Genomic DNA, 17,616 nt, shown 5'->3' on the forward strand with positions numbered 1-17,616 from the left:
ATCTTTAGCTTATCTAACAGGCTTAACTTATTCCCAGGGACAAGACAAAAGACAGACTACGAACACACTTACATGGGGAATGATGATAGGGATGGCAGCTGGATGGCTGGCGGGATAGGGAGGTCCAACTGGTCCTGCAGCACGATCGGCTCGTTGGGCAGCCGCCGTTCCTTCGCGGCCCTGCTCCAAACTGCCGTCCAGGCCCCACGCTGCTGTGGCTGCAGTTTCGGTGGCTCGAGCTGCTGTAGAGGCAGTTTCGGTGGCTCAAGCTGCTGTAGATGCAGTTTCGGTGGCTCAAGCACGCAGCTCAGCTCTGACGACCCAGCTCTTGTCTCCTCCCTCCTTGTCTCAGCTGCTGGACTTCTCTCTCCTTTTGGGAACGCCCCGCCACGGGTTATATAGGCCCCGCCCCTCAACCTTTTCGAACCTCCCCCAAACGTTCTCTCTCCGCCCTCTCAAGCCAAACCCCTTGTTCATGGTTGGTCGAGTGGGGCTGGCTCACTCCTCCCCTCTATGACGAGGTGGAGACACGCCTTTCTTCTCCGACCCTGCCTCGTGGTCAATGGTGGCAATTGGAGGGGATGTAATTTGCGATGGCAATTGAGGCCTGGCAATGACGAAAGTGGCAATGGAAGTTTTGGGAATGGGAATGAAGGGAATCTACTCTTATTTCACTCGGTGCAATGGAGTATTTAAGTTAATGGGAGACACAGCCTTACCCTAATACACATAATAAGATATAAGCTATCGAACAGGGGTATTCTATGATTGGCTGACGTGGATGCTTTATGGACTAATTACCGAGACGCCCTTTTTACCTTTATACAACTCTGGAGGCAAGAGGGGCCATATCCAACCAATGGTACACAGCAGTTTACCACAATCCAATACACACAATCAAAAAAATGCCATCCTCATATCCGCAACACTGCACCCTCCTCCTCTTAGGCATGGCCCGGGCCTACAACTTTTATTTAGTGTGACACGTAGGTGTAGTTCCCTCTACTTTTAACCTGACCCTGAGTGCGACAGTTTTAAAACATAAATAAATATGTCCCGCTGCTCCATTGCACCCTGCCTAACAGACTTACGCCCACAGTTAACCGAATTGCGGAATGGTCTTCAAACTACACACTGACAGTGGGGAGCATTATTTACAATGACTCTGCTTTTATTTACAAAACTAACCCAGGACCTGTAATTGTTCTTTCTGGGGGGGAGACAGTCTGCTCTGCATCGACGCACCATGAAAGCACCTATAATGCACCAAAGCACCCTCAAGCACCAATCGGTGCAGTCACCATAGTTCATCAGTGTTCATGAATGTTCAATAATAAAAATAAATCAACAACCCCTAACCCTGCAGATGATCTCTTGCTCTTCGGCTCCCTCTGCTGGCTATTATTATCTCTTCCAGTTGTTGTCATTTTCTTTGCTTTTCTTACTGGCGGCCTATTTGAACTGAAAAATGCACCCAATGTGTCCTTTTTATTTTATTTTATTTATGGCCCACAGGGCCGACTACATGTGGTTCACCTTTGGGGCATCGGTGCCCTGTGGCCAAGGTCCGCCAGCAAGATTTCGGGCCCTCATGGCCGGTTCCAGCAGAGGGGCCATGCCCCAACCCATGGGGTGCATACGTGGTGCTCGGCCACAGGCATGTGGTCCATAATGTGGTGCATCGATGCAGACAGCTGGTTCTGGGAATTTCGGGCGCACAATGGCCGACTCACGCACACTCCCCTGCCCAATGGCACACAGGTCATGTGGGAGACAAAAGGTGAAGGACAAATGAGCGAGGGGTAAGGTCACAAGGGTACACATCAATAAGGCAATGCAAGGCGAAATGCGTACGGACGACGAAGTGAGAAAGCTCGTCCCTACCGTACGTCACCCCCCTGTCACCTACACTACCCTTGCCCTTACCCCATATTTACAAAATCTACACATTTACAAATTCGTCACTACTGTCACGTCTTCCCCTTATTTCCCTTATACCAAATTCATCACCACAATCCCTCTAGCCAAAATTTGCCATCACCCAATTCGTCATCAATCCTCATAAGGAGGAAGAGATGGAACACAAAGCACAATGTCACACCCACGTCATGATGCGTCTCACAATCCAAACATTTGCACAAAAATAATAAATTAAACATGGCATGGTGTGGAGGTACGTCATCTCAGGTGAGTGGATGCAGATGGTGCGAGGAGACTTCATCCTAACTACTTTCTAAATGACTTTAACACTCTTTACTCTACCCGGGGTCTTTCCCTGCCAATCCATTGGCCATCTTACACTATGGGTTCTAAAAACCAATTCCCATTGACCAAACTGTGGTGCTTCTCAATTTGGGGTCTCACTCCCCCGATTCATCTCCCGGTGCCCTTGCACAATTTCTGGGCTGAGACGTGTAGCTCTCCCAGCAGGTCTACCCACCTGCACACCTCCACCACTGCAGTTGCCACCCGAGCTTACCTAGCTCCTCACCCTAACCTAACTAACTGGGGAAGGCCCCTCCTGGCTCTGTCACCCCTTGGTGCCCTCTGGCACTGGGCTACCCGGGTCCGTCCTCCGGATCCTCGGGCCCCATCCACAACAACTACCGGCTCCCAGAGCCCACCTGCGGCCTCACCTGGCCGACATCCTCACAGTGGTGGAGTGCCCAAACCAACTACACACACTAACAGGCTACACGCCCAGCCATTTCCACAACACTAATGCACCCATCCAATCACCATTCTTCCACCCGCACCACAGATGCCAATATCCAACCACAATTTACCTATACCCTCTACCTAACACTTACACTACCCGCCCCGGGTATCCGTGATGGGGGTCCACTCTTCCCCCATTCACACCTTCGCACCATCCACTCCACTCCACAATTTCCACCATACTCACTCCACAACCATCCATTCCAATTCTCCATATATTCCACACTCCTGTTGGTGCACACCTGTGCACTCACACCTGGTGCCACCTGCACCCTCCTTCTCCCTGGACCATTTGGTCAACACCACACGCAATCACCACTACTCCCTCATACACTGCTCCATACACCTGTCCAGTTGCACACCTGTGCAATCACACCTGTTCCTCACACACTTTTCACAATACACTTCTATACACCTCCAACACTCACACGGCATCATCTCATCTAACTACTCCCCTCTGAAACTTGCGCTTCCCAGTCGTCCCTTTAAACTATTGCGCTCCCTCGTTATTATCATCCACTCTAAACTACCTGCGTCCCCACTACAGGTGTCATTGTCACTACCTAATCTTAACGTTACCTAATGTCAATCTCTAGGGCCCTACACATTATCCAAACCCTCCTTCGGCGAACTTACACTGCCATAAACCCCATAAATCTAGTGCTCCTTTGCCCCCCTCTGTGAGGGATGGTGGATTGCCCATCCCACCACATCGGGGTGGTCCCACTATCAATTTTGCTCACCAAATTTCAGCCAATCAAAAATTTTGCCAATCATCTGCCAATCACCGTACCAATCATCAAATTTTGCATTTTTCTAATTTTGGGTCCAAAACACTAACCTCATCACCCGTCTACTTATTAGATCCTCTCGGTGCGCCAATTCACGTCTACAGCCCGGCTTCGTAAAGCCGAGCAATGAATGCGGGTTCTTTGGTGCCGGCGGCTGGATGCGTCCGGCACTCGGTGCAGGGACGGGGGCTTACCTGTGCCGAGATCCCACGCACCACCTCGGCGCGGAGCCACCCAATTGCCCGATCTCGACCTGCCGGAACGTCTCAATAAAAAGTGGTCGCCATGACGACCCTTCCTATCGGGCTGCCCGCTCCGCCTAGTGGAGCACGGACGCGGCCGTTCAAAGCGAGGCCCAGCGTGGATCGCGTACGGCGGTCCTTTCGAACCCGCCGTGGTTCGGATCCCCGCTGGTTCTCGCGGCATGCGAAGCTGCCCGACGCGCACCGAGGGCCCGATTCGGCTAAATGTCGTTCTAACCGCTAACCCGGTTACCGTCGATGCCTCACCTGCATGCTTACATGCATACGCTACCCCTTCCTTGCTCATACACCCAGCTGTTCCCATGCTCCTCGTCATTGCACCTTCTCTTACACACCCAGGTACACTCATTCCACTCACAGACTTGGTCACACACCTGACCACCAAACACCTTTGCACACACTCGTCGGTCGCACACCTCACCAACACACCTCTTCGCGCTCCCTTCTCGGTCACCTCCTCTGTGACAACCACAGGTGTGCTCTCACTCACACACCCAACTACGTGCCTCACCACCAACTCAAGTGTGCATTCCCACACACGCTCTACCCTTCCAGGTGTGCATCCTTCCATTCCAGGTGTACATCCTCGCTCACCTGTCACAACCAACTCACGCTCCGTGTCACTCTCACTACTTTCACCTCCATTCTTGACAGCGCACTCACCCTTACTCTCGACAGCGCACTCTTTCCTCATGCCCCTGTCCGTTACACACCTTTCTCGCGCATCCTCTTGCGCACACTCTTTCGTTACTTCCTCCGTAACACTCACCACAGGCGTGCATGTTTCCGTTACATCCTCTGTAACACTTCTCACTACGCGCTTCCATGTGCTCCCTCGCACACGCGCTACGACCGACTCGCTCTCGACAGCACACTCACTCCTCGGCGCGCACTTTTTCCTCACACACCCCATGGTCGGACATTCTCGCACACCTCTTTTTCGCACACCAGACCTGTCGCACACTTCACCAACGGCCTCTCACGAACACCCGGGTCCACAACAACCCCCAAGCCGACTGAAGCTCCCCTCACATCATGTACATTTCCACGTATATCGCCACTCACCTTGGCACCTCTTCGTCGCACCTCTTCTGCCACCTGCAAACTCTTTGTTTGGTTAGTGAGCATCACATCATGAGTTGAGCACCGACCTTGTACCAATTCCATTACCTCCTCCTTTATTTCTCTCTTAGTTTCTGTCCGTCTCTTCTTAATTTCACTCACCTCTTCTCCCACTTCCTCTAATTTTTGCTTCACCTCTTTTATTTCCCGGTGCGTCCCCTCAAGTTCGTCCTCTAAGGCTATTTTGACCGTCTCTATGTGCGTCCTCACCTGCCGGTCCTTCGTCTCCATTATCTCTGTCACCTCGTCCAACCTCGTTGTCAGTCCCTCACGTACCATCTGACATTGCCTCTGTGTCGCTATTGTCATTTTTAATTTCTTTTTGTGTCGCTTTTAACCCTCCTAGTACCGCAGTGTTCCTTTGAACCTGCTCCACTAACTCCGTCTGTCCCTCCGTCAGCTGTTCCACCTCCTCCGTCAGGTCCTCTATGCCCCCTTGTAACTTTGCCGTCCCATTTCTCACCTCTTTCTCTATACGCTTTTCGCCTCGCTTTACCTCCTCGCGTACCCCCGAGACCTCCTTACTCACACCTCGTCGTATCTTCTCTTTCATCTCCTCCATCTCTTTTGTAGATGCCACCCTCATCTGTCCCAATTCATCCCTCTGAGCATCCAATTTACTTTCTAACCCGATTTTCACCTCCTCTATCTGGTTCCCCATCTGTTCGATTTCCCGGGCGGATTGCTCCCCTATTTCCCGCAATTTGTCTTCCATCCTATTTTCTAACCCCATTAACCCATTTTTCACCTATTTTATCCCATTGTCTAACCCCTCAAATTTTTTTCTAATCCCTCACCGATACCCCTCGCTTTGTCCCTCATTACCCCCATTTTGCCCCCCAATTCGTCCCTCATTGCCCCCATACTGTTTTTCAAACCTCCAATTTGGTCTCCCATACTCATCTGTACAGCTGCCTGTAGCTGCGCAATGAGGGCCTGCATGTCAATCGGCTGCATGTTAAAGCCCGCTGATACAGCGGGCTCGGCCACCGCGCGCTCGTGCGAGGCGCCTTTTTGCGCGCCTGAAACCTCGTGCGCGAGAGCGCCATTTTGTGCGTCTGATACCCCCTCAACCACATTGCCAATGTTCTCCTCTACTTCGTCCCTCTGATCCTGGGTTACGCCTAACCCCTCCCCTAGCTCACCCACCGGCATCCGATCGCCTTGACCAGCCATGGCGCGATTTCAAAATTCGGGTTTTGCTTTAAAACACAATTTTCCAGCAGCTCATATTTTGAGCGCGTTAAGCGCGCTTCGGGCATCGTATCTCACTCCCCGACACCAATTTGTTACGGTACGCGGTTAAAGATGTTATATTTGCCGAGCGGAGGCTCCGCGACCGAACAGTTATTCCCCGACTAAAACCCGATTCAACCCAAACGTTGGCCGTATCGCACCGCAGCTGCTTAATCTGGAAAACTCTAAAGCGACCGAATGCAAAGAGGAAGAAGACGTACAGAAGAGTAACTGGGTTTATTATTATTCACACATATAAGCAAAAAGAAAGCAGTCACGTTTATTTACAGGGACATGAGACGCAGGTGACACAGTGAAATCTTTAGATTATCTAACAGGCTTAACTTATTCCCAGGGAAAAGACAAAAGACAGACTACGAACACACTTACACGGGGAACGATGATAGGGATGGCAGGTGGATGGCTGGCGGGATAGGGAGGTCCAACTGGTCCTGCAGCACGATCGGCTCGTTGCGCAGCCACCGTTCCTTCGCGGCCCTGCTCCAAACTGCCGTCCAGGCCCCATGCTGCTGTGGCTGCAGTTTCGGTGGCTCGAGCTGCTGTAGAGGCAGTTTCGGTGGCTCAAGCTGCTGTAGATGCAGTTTCGGTGGCTCAAGCACGCAGCTCAGCTCTGACGACCCAGCTCTTGTCTCCTCCCTCCTTGTCTCAACTGCTGGACTTCTCTCTCCTTTTGGGAACGCCCCGCCGCGGGTTATATAGGCCCCGCCCCTCAACCTTTTCGAACCTCCCCCAAACGTTCTCTCTCCGCCCTCTCAAGCCAAACCCCTTGTTCATGGTTGGTCGAGTGGGGCTGGCTCACTCCTCCCCTCTATGACGAGGTGGAGACACGCCTTTCTTCTCCGACCCTGCCTCGTGGTCAATGGCGGCAATTGGAGGGGATGTAATTTGCGATGGCAATTGAGGCCTGGCAATGACGAAAGGGGCAATGGAAGTTTTGGGAATGGGAATGAAGGGAATCTACTCTTATTTCACTCGGTGCAATGGAGTATTTAAGTTAATGGGAGACACAGCCTTACCCTAATACACATAATAAGATATAAGCTATCGAACAGGGGTATTCTATGATTGGCTGACGTGGATGCTTTATGGACTAATTACCGAGACGCCCTTTTTACCTTTATACAACTCTGGAGGCAAGAGGGGCCATATCCAACCAATGGTACACAGCAGTTTACCACAATCCAATACACACAATCAAAAAAATGCCATCCTCATATCCGCAACAATATATATATATATATATATATATATATATATATATATGTATATATATGTATGTATATATATACAGTATATATATATATATATATATATGTATATATATATATATATATATGTATATATATATATATATATATATGTATATATATATATATATGTATATATACATATATATGTATATATATATATATATGTATGTATATATATATATATATATATATATATATATATATATATATATATATATATATATATATATTTGTATATATATTGTTGCGGATATGGGATTTGCGTCCATCCATATCCGCTTGTAAATATTCCCCTATTTCCTCAATACTTCCCAACTATCCCCAATCCCCCATTCTCTAGTCCCATTTTCTGTAAACAACACTCTGTAGACCCGACCTCCCCCTATTTCCCCCCATTAAATGTCGCATCCAGGTCCACCGCATCTCACGTAGACAACTATAGGACATCTTGCTAGTTATTCTTAGTCTATGTCAGTTAAGGATTCGTTTCCATTAATTCTGACCCTTCGTTGCACCAGAATGTGATTGTATGGCACCGTTAGGAAGTTTAGGACCTCCCAATACCTCCCCGCAGCTCTTCCTCACGGTTCAGAAACAACAACAACAACAACAACAACAGCAACGGCGGCGGCGTGCACAGGGAGTGCGCGTCCTCACTCCGGCTTGGTTGGTAGGGGGTGTTGGGAGGGCACGAGGCCTTCCCCACGAGCCGCCATCAAACATGTGCTCGACGGGGTTACCAAATAGGGGCTCCCTGTCAGCTCCTCGTCAAGGGCGGAGCCCGGTAACCCCCGCACCCAATGGAAGTGGCGGACCGGTCCCATCTGGGGCGGAGCCAACCAGCCGAGGGCGTGTCACTCCCCGCTGAGCATGCGCAGGAAGAGGGAAGTGACGTCACATGCGCGCTGAGCTTGGAGAAAGAAAGACGCCACCTCCGAGCGCTGTGAGGCCTCCCTGCATCTCTTGGACCGTGCTTGATCCTGTCCCCGAGCCAAGGTGCACCTTGTGCTATCGACTGCCTGTCCCTTCCTGCCATCAATCCCTGTGTAAGTCAGCCTTGTCCCGTTTGTCTGTGGTCTGTCTGGGCTAACATAAGACTGTAACTAAGTGCCTATCTCTTCTGTGCCTTTACCTCACTACCTTGTAATCTACCCCTTTTCTCCCCCACTGTAATTATATCCTCCTCCGGAGGTCTTGAGAACTGTACCCCTTGCGTCGTTTCATCTATCCCAGTCGTTGTGTCCTTTCCATCATTGATTTAGCATAGCGCGATTTGGTCAACGTTTGGGTGGAATCGGGGTCTAGTCGGGGAATAACTGTTAGGTCGCGGTAATACACCACCGCTCGGTCGAAATAACATCTAACCGCGATCCGTAACAATTGGTGTCGAGGAGTGAGATTCGAGGCCCGAACCAAATTTTTTTTAAAAACATCTAGGAAAAAATTTGGTCAAAATTATAAAGACACCGAAATTTGATTTTGTTTTACAAAAAACCCGAATTTTGAAAGTCGCGCTATGGCAGATCAAGACGGCTCGGTTCCGGTAGAGGAGAGTGAGGCAGGGTCGATCCAGGACCAAATTGAGGGACATGAGGGGAGCGAAGCAGTGAGGGCGGCAGGTTCGCAAGATGGCGCTCTCGCGCACGAGGTTGCGGGCACGCAAAATGGAGCCTCGCACATGGCTACGGCCGCGCACCCGCTGCACAAGTGGGAGGGATGGCCCAAATGCAGGCCCTCATGGAGCAATTTATGGTACAAATGCAGGCGTCCCTCAACCTGCAGAAGGACGAGATGAGGGCTAATAGTCAGCAATTGGGGAATCGGATGGATGCTCAGAGTGAGCAAATGAGGGCTGATAGTGAGCGATTGGGGGGCAGAATGGGGGGCAAAATGGGAGAAATGGGGGAACGGTTAGAACAAAGGATGGGGGCCCAGATCGGAGGGTTAGGGAGTAGAATAGAGGGATTAGACAATAGATTAGGGGAAATACAGGAGGGGTTAACGGGGTGTAGAAAACAGAATGGCCGCTCAAGAGAATCAAATGGAAGGGATGAAAAATGGGTTAGAGGGGTTAGAAAACAGTATGGAAGGCAAATTGAGGGACATGGGGGACCAAGCGGAAAGGGAAGTTTAAAAAATGGGGCAGCAGATAGAGGGGGTCAGAATGGGGGTAGAAACTAAATTGGATGCTCACAGGGAGGAAATGGAGCAGATGAGGGTGGCATCTGGGCAGGAGATGCAAGTGATGGGAGAGGAGATCAGAAGAGGTGTGAGTGAGGAGGTCGGAGGAGTGCGCGAGGAGGTGAGGCACTGTAAGGAGCGCATGGAGAAGGAGGTGAGAAAGGGGACTGTAAAATTGCAAGGTGGTATAGAGGAGTTGACGCTGGGAGTAGAACTGTAACTACAGTGTAGTCTTACAATAAAGACGTTTATATGTTACCGCTTGACCGCTTCCTCCTTGCTCACAAGCAGCGCGCGTAACGCCGCGCTTTACTGGTGTAGTTTCTGACAACTGACAGTGGGACAAAAGGAGTTGGGGGACCAGGTAAAGAAGAACACAGCGGTAATAGAAGGTTTAAAATCGACACAGAAGGAGATGAAAAAGGACGTAGGGGTAATTAAAAAAGAGTGTCAGACGGTACATGAGGACCTGACGAGGAAAATGAACAAGGTGGTAGAGGTGATGGAGGTTAAAGAGCGGGAGGTGCGGGAGCACATAGAAAAAAATAAGGTGGAGTTAGAGGAAGAACTTAAGGGGGCGCACGAGGAGATGAAGGAGGTGAAGCAGAAATTAGAAGAAGTGGAAGAAGGGGTGAGCGAAATTAAGAAGCGACGGAGAGAGGATAAGAAAGAGATAAAGGAGGAAGTAAAAGAATTGGTCCAAAGTCTGTGTTCGGATCGTGATGATGTGCTCATTAACCGGATGAGGGATTCGCAGGTGATGGAGGAGAAGCGAAGAGAAAGAGGACCCGGTGTAAGTGGTGACCAATATGGTCGTGCGTATGATGCGCCAGGTGATTTAATAAGCTTGGGGGTCGAGATGGACCCGGATGTTCGTGAGAGGCCAAGAGTGAGGTGTATGGCTGGTCCGGAGGGTATGGAACGAGGGTGCGAGCGAGAGGGTCCGGTGATGGGAGAGGTGCGAGGTGTGAGTGAGCAAGGTTGTGGTGGTATGGAATGCGTAGCGGGGTGCGGAAGTGTGACCCATGCATCGACACCAACAGGGGTAGTTTTTAGAGGGACAGGGGAGGCATGGGAGCCCCTTGGGGGTAATGTACTGTGGGGGTTCGGCCCCGCGCTGACCCCGCAAGGGGCGACGCACGGGGTCCAGCAGGCGGGCAACGACTCACATACGAGGTGGTCCCACAAGGTCCCACTCGCGCCGTATGACGGTGGGTAAGGGTGGCATCCCTGCCACCCTTCCCATGAATGGGGCAAATGCGCTATAGATTATGGGGTGTATGGCAGTGAAAACTAGCCCGGGTGGGTTAGGATATTGTGTGTAGGGCCCTAGAAGAGGACATTAGGTAACGTTAAGGTTTAGATAGTGACTGATACCTGTAGTGGGGACGTAGTAGCTTAGTGGATGATAATGACGAGGGAGCGCAATAGTTTAAAGGGACGACTGGGAAGCGCAAGTTTCAGAGGGGAGTAGTTAGATGAGATGATGCTGTGTGAGAACTGGACAGGTGTGTGGAGCAGTGTATGAGTAGTGAGTGTTGTGGATCAGTGCAAATGCGCTTGGGGGAGAGAAGGGTGCAGGCGGCACCAAGTATGAGAGCACAGGTGTGCAAGCACAGGTGTGTGGAATATATGGAGCGGAGAATGAGTGGTGTGGAGAGAGTTGGAGTAAGTGGTACGGAGTGGTGTGCATGGTGCGAAGGTGTGGATGGGGGAAGAGTGGACCCCTTTTCACGAGTACCCGGGGAGGGTAGTTTAAAGAATAGTTAGAAGGTATAGGTAAATTGTGGTTGGATATTGGCATTTGTGGTGCGGATGCAGAATGGTATTGTGGATGGGTGCATTGGTGTGGTGAAATTGGCTGGTCGTGTGGCCTGTTAGTATGAGTGTGAATGGTTGGGCACTCCGCCACTGTTAGATGTCGGCCAGGTGAGGCCGCAGGTGGGCTCTGGGAGCCGTTAGTGTCAGTGGGTGCCTGAGGATCCCGGGTGTGGATCGGGCAGCCCGTGCCAGAGAGGGCACTGAGGGGGTGAGAGTGCGAGAGGGCCTTCCCCAGTTAGTTAGGTTAGGGTGAGGAGCAGGTGAGCTCGGTAGTCAACAACAGTGGTGGAGGTGTGCAGGTGGGCGGACCAGCTGGGAGCGTCACACGACCCAGCCACCGAAATTGTGCGGGGGCACCGAGTGATGAATCGGGGGAGTGAGACCCCAACTTGAGAAGCACCACAGTTTGGTCAATGGGAATTGGTTTGTAGAACCCATAGTGTAAGTTGGCCAATGGATTGGCAGGGAAAGACCCCGGGTAATGTAAAGTTGTTAAAGTCATTTAGGAAATAGTTAGGATTGATGAACCTGTCGCACCATACGCAGCCACTTACCTGAGGTGATGATGATGACTCCACACCTGTGTTCCTTTGTTCTGTGTGGCAGGAAAGGAGAATTGCTGTGTGGATTTGTGAGACGCATCACGACGTGGATGAGACATTGGGGTGATTCCATCTCTCCCTCCTTAGGAGGGACTGATGATGAATTGGTGATGGCAGATGTTGATGTTGAGTTGGAGATGGCAAATTTTGATGAGAGTTGGAAATGGCAAATTTGATTGGTTAGGAGGGAGAGAAGACGAATTTGGTTTATGGGAGGAATGGGGAAGACAGTAGGGACGTTTGTTGATGTGTAAAGTAGATGCTTATGGGTAGTGTTGTGTTTTGTGGATACAGTAAGGGGTAAGGGAGGGGCAATGTAGGTTACCTGGTGGGGGGGGGGGGCGTATGGTAGGAACGTACCTGTCTCACCTGGTTCCCATGTGCCCCCAGTGTGCATTACCTTGAATTGCGTGCACTTTTGCGCCCCTACCACCTTACTCACTTGTCTTCTTTTGTCTCCCACCTCCGAGGATCTGGCTTTGGGGCAGAGAGAGAGGAGAGAGAGGTGCTGGCTCCGCAGTTGTGGGCCTGTACTTCCGCTGCTTGCTGCCTGGATCGATACACCATATGGACCGCAATTATTGTGGCCGCCCACAATGGACCGCAGTTCTTTTGCGGTCAAGCACCACCCGTGGATGGACCTCTGGGTCAACGTGGCACCTATGCCATACAGGTGAACCACTTTTAGTTGGCCCCCCTGACGGCCACAATTTAGAAATTGACGCGGTTGGCGCCTTTCTTTATTTCTAAAGAAGCCAGAAGGCCAAGTGCACTCCATGAAGGCAAGACCAGCGGCAGAACATCGGCCGGCTGCGACACCACCGGTGACCATGGACACTTGATTGTGCATTTATTATTGAACACTTTATTGGTGCACCGGATGGTGCTGACTGTGCATAATGGGGTGGTGCTTTTGGTGCTTGGACGGGGTGCTCTGCACATTATTAAAGGCCGTAGGGCCACAGGGCACTCGTGGGTTGGTGTATCGATGCTGGCATGCGTGCTCTCTCTATGCATAACATCTGCATGTGTTCCTCAAAGAACAGGTCCTGGATCGTAGTGTAAATATCAGTCTTGTATAAATGATGCTCCCTACCGGCTGTATGTTTAGTTTGAGGATGCTTTCCGCGATTCGGTTATCCTGTGGGTGTGTTTCTGTTAGGAGAAGGGTGCAACGTCGCAGGGGGACATATTTACTCATTTGTGAACATCTGTAAAACTGTCGCACTCAGGGTTGAGTTAATAGTAGAGGGAACTACATCTGAGTGCCACACTAAAGTAGGTAAAAATTTATCGGGTCGGGAAGCCCCGAGGTAGAGAAGGGTGCAATGTTGTGGATATGGGATTTGCATCCATCCATATCCGCTTGTAAATATTCCCCTATTTCCTCAATACTTCCCAACTATCCCCAATCCCCCATTCCCTAGTCCCATTTTCTGTAAACAACACTCTGTAGACCCGACCTCCCCCTATTTCCCCCCATTAAATGTCGCATCCAGGTCCACCGCATCTCACGTAGACAACTATAGGACATCTTGCTAGTTATTCTTAGTCTATGTCAGTTAAGGATTCGTTTCCATTAATTCTGACCCTTCGTTGCACCAGAATGTGATTGTATGGCACCGTTAGGAAGTTTAGGACCTCCCAATACCTCCCCGCAGCTCTTCCTCACGGTTCAGAAACAACAACAACAACAACAGCAACGGCGGCGGCGTGCACAGGGAGTGCGCGTCCTCACTCCGGCTTGGTTGGTAGGGGGTGTTGGGAGGGCACCATGCCTTTCCAACGAGCCGCCATCGAGCATGTGCTCGACGGGGTTACCAAGTAGGGGCTCGCTGTCAGCTCCTCGTCAAGGGCGGAGCCCGGTAACCCCCGCACCCAATAGAAGCGGCGGACCGGTCCCATCTGGGGCGGAGTAAACCAGCCGAGGGCGTGTGACTCCCCGCTGAGCATGCGCAGGAAGAGGGAGGTGACGTCAGATGCGCGCTGAGCTTGGAGAGAGAAGGACGCCACCTCCGAGTGCTGTGACACCTCCCCGCATCTCTGGACTGGACCGTGCGTTATCCTGTCCCTGAGCCAAGGTGCACCTTGTGCTATCGACTGCCTATCCTTCCCTGCCATCAATCCCTGTGTAAGTCAGTCTTGTTCCGTTTGTCTGTGGTCTGTCGGGGATAAGATAAGACTGTAACTAAGTGCCCATCTCTTCTGTGTCTTTACCTCCTTGCCTTGTAATCTACCCCTTTTCTCCACCACTAATTATATCCTCCTCCGGAGGTCTTGAGAACTGTACCCCCTTGCGTCGTTTCATTTATCCCAGTCGTTGTGTCCTTTCCATCATTGATTTAGCGTAGTGCGAGTTGGCCAACGTTCGAGTGGAATCGGGTGAGTTGGGGGTAATCGGGTAAACTGTGCGAACACGGCGGCCATTCCGCTCGGTCAAGCAACATCTTAAGCCGTGTCCGTAACAATATATATATATATATATATGTATATATATATATATATATATATATATATATATATATATATATATATATATATTGTTGCGGATCTCGAAGCACGGCACTCCCGTTAGCAAGGGGGGGGGGGGTGAATCCCCTTGTCTTGTTAAGCTGGCCGTCTCCGGTCCTGGAACGATCCCGCTTCTTTGCGGGATGAGATTGGCCAGGGTGATTGGTCAAAGATTTCCCAAAATACCTTCACCAATCTCTCCGCAAAGCAGGGAGTTGAGTCCCTGCTCGCACCGCGGATCTGATGGTAATTGCCGAGCGGTTTAGCAATCCACGATCCGAGCCATTAGCAAAAAGACTAACCCGATTCTGAGCGGTTCTAATCGTGCCACCAATATTCAATTGGGGACAGGACGCAAGCGATCGGACGAGAGGAAGCAAAGAATAAGAAGGGTAAAGGAGGAACAAATATGATATTGTTGCGGATATGGGATTTGGCCTCCATCCATATCCGCTTGTAAATATTCCCCTATTTCCCCAATACTCCCCAACTATCCCCAATCCCCCATTCCCTAGTCCCATTGTCTGTAAACAACACTCTGTAGCCCCGACCTTCCCCTTTTTCCCCCATTAAATGTCGTGCCCAGGTTCACCGCATCTCACGTAGACAACTATAGGACATCTTGCTAGTTATTCTTAGTCTATGTCAGTTAAGGACTCGTTTCCATTAATTCTGACTCTTCGTTGCACCAGAATGTGATTGTATGGCACCGTTAGTAAGTTTAGGACCTCCCAATACCTCCCCGCATCTCTTCCTCATGGAACAACAACACCAACAACAACAACAGCGGCGGCGGCGCGACGAGGCCTTCCCCACGAGCCGCCATCAAACATGTGCTCGACGGGGTTACCAAATAGGGGCTCCCTGTCAGCTCCTCGTCAAGGGCGGAGCCCGGTAACCCCCGCACCCAATGGAAGCGGCGGACCGGTCCCATCTGGGGCGGAGCCAACCAGCCGAGGGCGTGTCACTCCCCGCTGAGCATGCACAGGAAGAGGGAGGTGACGTCACATGCGCGCTGAGCTTGGAGAAAGAAAGACGCCACCTCCGAGCGCTGTGAGGCCTCCCTGCATCTCTTGGACCGTGCTTGATCCTGTCCCCGAGCCAAGGTGCACCTTGTGCTATCGACTGCCTGTCCCTTCCTGCCATCAATCCCTGTGTAAGTCAGCCTTGTCCCGTTTGTCTGTGGTCTGTCTGGGCTAACATAAGACTGTAACTAAGTGCCTATCTCTTCTGTGCCTTTACCTCACTACCTTGTAATCTACCCCTTTTCTCCCCCACTGTAATTATATCCTCCTCCGGAGGTCTTGAGAACTGTACCCCTTGCGTCGTTTCATCTATCCCAGTCATTGTGTCCTTTCCATCATTGATTTAGCATAGCGCGATTTGGTCAACGTTTGGGTGGAATCGGGGTCTAGTCGGGGAATAACTGTTAGGTCGCGGTAATACACCACCGCTCGGTCGAAATAACATCTAACCGCGATCCGTAACAATATATATATATATATTTGTATATATATATATATATGTATATATATATATGTATATATATATTGGTACGGGACCGTGGATAAGATGTTGTTTGCCGAGCGGAGGCCCCGCGGCCCTAACAGTTACCCCGACTAACCCGATTCTTGGACGTTGGCCGAAATCGCGCCACAGGTATTCAATTTGGAAACCTCTAAAGCGACCGAATGTAAAGAGGAAGAAGAAGAAGACGTACGGAGGAATAACAGGTTTTATTCATTATTTTCACAAGCCAAAGCAAAGAGAGCAGTTGGTTATATACAGAAAATGGAATTAGCAGAAACACAGTGAAATCATTAGCTTACCTATACAAGCTTAATTAATAAACCCCAGGACAACGTGAAAGACAGACGGACGATCACACTTACACGGGGAAATGCAGGCCGGAAGGAATGGCTTGGAGATGGGTGGTGTGGAAGTGTAACTCAGTGTAACTTATTAATTGGCACTGGTAACTTATTAATTAAACTGGTAACGAAGCAGATACATTTTACATGCAAACTCTGTGAAAGACGAGTTTGTAAATGAGTGTCAGGAATGCGCCCGAACATGATAATCTCTTGTCCACCTGGTCACAGCCCCTGGCTGAAGCACCCCCCTATCGTTTGGTAAACGGAACTCACAACAGGAGGGGAGCGAGCTGATACCAGGACTTGGTACATGCATGACCTCGGGGCATTAGCGGAGAGGGGATTAAGTCCAGTTTGTCCATATAAACGAGAGCAAACGTGGAGTCGACAGGACTTGCTACCAAGAGCTCTGACCAACGGGAGTGGCGGAGGAACATCAGCCGAACGAGAAGGATCAGCGAAAAGAGTTAATCTCAGCCATTGAATTATGCGGTATTATTTGGTAAATGGAATGAAGTGAATAACCAGTTAATAAACCAGACCTTTTGTAAACCTGTGTCCGGTCATTGGAGTCTTGAGAATAACAGCTACAAATTCTCCAACAATCTGGAGGCACCGCTGGAATTTCGAGTGGACGTCGTCAAGGGTCAAGGTGAGCATGACCTCTTGGGGATCTGTCCATTATGAAATATGAATTCTGAAGATGGAGGATTTGGTGTGTGGGACTGGCGATTGTCCATAGGTAATACAAGGATGAAACGTGTTAAATGATACTATTTATTCGTGTTTTCCTAAATGATTTCTGTAAATACGTATTTTTGCGCTGTCTAAATAAAATGCACAAGGTCGGCGCTGGTCATTAAAGGCCTTACTGTGACCTGGAAGCAAACGGAGCAAGCGTGCACCTTGCGACCATTTGCTTCCAGGACGTGTAAGGCCGGTAAAGTAGTTTTTTTTTGCACTTGTTCAAAGCACTCATCTTGCTCGGCGAGCGACAGGGAACCGGGAAAGGGAATTATATTTATATATATATATTTTTACCTCATTCCAATTTATGGTATTGCGACAAAACGGCTTATATCTTTGGAACGACTGGTCGGATTTAGACAAATTAAAACTCGTTCGATCAACAAATAAATTCATGACAGACAATCCCACCTCATGCCGGTCCAGAATTACTGTGAAAGATGGCGATTGGATAAAAATTGCATACCAACACTCCCTCA

This window comes from Myxine glutinosa, unplaced genomic scaffold, assembly GCF_964187855.1.
Source record: "Myxine glutinosa unplaced genomic scaffold, kmMyxGlut1.1 SCAFFOLD_1659, whole genome shotgun sequence".
NCBI classification, from domain to species: domain Eukaryota; kingdom Metazoa; phylum Chordata; class Myxini; order Myxiniformes; family Myxinidae; genus Myxine; species Myxine glutinosa.